General features: G+C 48.2%; 2 protein-coding genes across 2 annotated transcripts in view; one reads left to right on the top strand and one right to left on the bottom strand.

Annotated features, from left to right (window-relative positions):
* Nucleotides 1–2,105, bottom strand: part of Ccdc92 (coiled-coil domain containing 92) — a 28,998-nt gene extending 26,893 nt beyond the window's left edge. The window contains exon 1 of the mRNA XM_005344366.2: nt 2,050–2,105. The gene's annotated coding sequence lies outside the window, so the exon portion shown is untranslated. The remainder of the gene's footprint in view (nt 1–2,049) is intronic.
* The window catches only part of Znf664 (zinc finger protein 664), a 31,598-nt gene continuing 31,164 nt past the window's right edge, over nt 1,769–2,202 (top strand). The window contains exon 1 of the mRNA XM_026784167.1: nt 1,769–1,910. The gene's annotated coding sequence lies outside the window, so the exon portion shown is untranslated. The remainder of the gene's footprint in view (nt 1,911–2,202) is intronic.

Here is a 2,202-nt window from a genome sequence, read left to right as displayed (position 1 = left end):
TGTAGACCAGGCTGGTCTCGAACTCACAGAGATCCGCCTGCCTCTGCCTCCCGAGTGCTGGGATTAAAGGCGTGCGCCACCACCGCCCGGCCGAGAAGACAATTCTCTTGATCAGGTGGTTAGTACAAAAAAAAAAAAGCCAGAGGAAGAGTATATAACACACTAATATGGAAGCACTTTATTATCTCCAAGGTCCCAAAACAATGCAAAGGAGGGTTTGAGTCACCTCTGGCACCAAGCAGGTAACACAGATAAAATCTTCCCAGGATTCAAGTAGGTGTCTAGGGATGTCAACATGCACACAGCTGTAGAAGCCAACAGCAGAACATTCAAGAACAAATCCCCACAGAGCTAAGAGGAAAATATAGAAGTCCTAGAATCCAGTAGCCACTGGAATCCTGGGAGACACTAACACCCCAACCACACCCCACCAGTCCTTCCAGAGCTGAGTTGTCATTCATGCTGCACTAGGAGGGAGCCTGAGGAAGAGTAGCCCCCCTTCTTTTCACTGCTGAAGTTCTATTGTAATTTTGCTTTTACATCAGCATGGATGCTGTCTTCCTGTAAGTACTAAGTGTCTTCTTCCTTGCTCAGGAATCTAAAGCAATAAAATGACTCCTGCATGGCAGACCTTCAAATGTCTGAAGACATCAGGACACATGCCATCCCCTGCCAATACTTCTGCTGGGAAGAACTGTCAGAGCCACCTAGCTGGCCTGGAATTCCCACTTGCAGCAGTCTCTGTATGGATGGCACTATAGAGCGCCTCGCCACCACCCTCATAGTATATGAAGTTCAGGAGACAGTTAATCTTGACTAGTAAATGTGTCGCCCAGTATGCATTTAGGATCTATTTATGGCTGACCTTGTTTTAGAATAAAAAAGCTCTGCATGTTTTCTTGCCAGAAATATGAGAGGATGCTTTACAAGTATTCTTAAAAGCATCATCATCGTAATTAACATCAATCCTGCTGCAAACACATCCCGACAATTAGATAATGAGGCTAAAATCGATTTACTAACCTAGGATAGATGATGAGTGAGCTGTCCTAAACAAAAGGATTCATGTGTTCCTTTCAGAGTCAATGTTAATTGACTAATTGCCAGAACATCAATTTGTGACATTTAAGTGTGTTACAGGAAAATTCTGGTCCATGCAGATCATTGTTCTATACTTTAAAATATAGCTAACCTGGGGCTGGGGCGAGAGGTCAGTGTGAGAGAGCTTGCTTATGCTATGTGGAGCCCTATGTTCAATCTTAGACACTGCAAACCCAAACAGAAAAATCTAAACGAAACTAACTGATTGTAATATGCTACAGAAGAGGAACAATCCAAATTATTTTAAGGTTTTTCAGTAGTGCTATACATGTGTACACACACATACACACATCAAGAAGCCCAAGTCTTAAAGCCTTTCTTCCAAACATATTAGAATATTCAGCCATTTTGGTGAACAGTTAGCCAAAAGGAAAACATGAAAAACTGGAGGTAAAAGTCATTTGGAATGCTAGCATTTTTTCCCCTACAATTCAATGGCAAGAGAATGCCAGGGAATTCTTGTCTGTGCACATAAATAACTTAATATTACCAATGCTATTGAGATAAATTTCAAACTTAGTTTGTAGGCAGCGATCCTGGCTTTAACACTCCTTTTTCTCTAAGACGGGGTCTCACCATGCAGCCTTGGCTGGCTGGCCCCCAACTCGGAGATCCACCTGCTTCTGTCTCCCGAGAGCTGAAATGTAAAGGCGTGCGCCATCACGCTCGGCTGCTTTAACACTCCGAAAGGTGTCTGGAAGCCTGTACTTAGTTATGAAACCAACCGTTGCCACCTGTCACAGAGCACGGGCACATTTTTCTCCTCGGTCACCTCACTGTCATCAGTGGACTAGACTGCGCAGCTAAAGGTAACTCGAGGCTTGACATCAGCCCGCAGGGCCGGGTCGAACCCGAAGAGACCTCAACCGGAGTGGGGGCCCGGCCGCCAGAGAGCGAGGCCAGCGCGCGCGTCCGCGGGTCCCCAGGAGCCCGGGGAGGAGGACTTACGCGGGGCCACCCGCTTGCCAGGGCTGCGGGTCCGGGGGGGCGGCAGGTGTGGCGCGGGCGGGCGAGGCCCACAGCATCCCGCCGGCGTCGAGCCGGACCCCCGGGCACTGTCCCGCACCCGCAATGCGGCTCGTCCCCCGCCCTGGCCGGCGG

The sequence above is a fragment of the Microtus ochrogaster genome, chromosome 2 (genome assembly GCF_000317375.1).
Source record: "Microtus ochrogaster isolate Prairie Vole_2 chromosome 2, MicOch1.0, whole genome shotgun sequence".
NCBI classification, from domain to species: Eukaryota; Metazoa; Chordata; class Mammalia; order Rodentia; family Cricetidae; genus Microtus; species Microtus ochrogaster.
The sequence above is the reverse complement of the archived record's forward strand: the minus strand, read 5'-3'. Positions and strand labels throughout refer to the sequence as shown.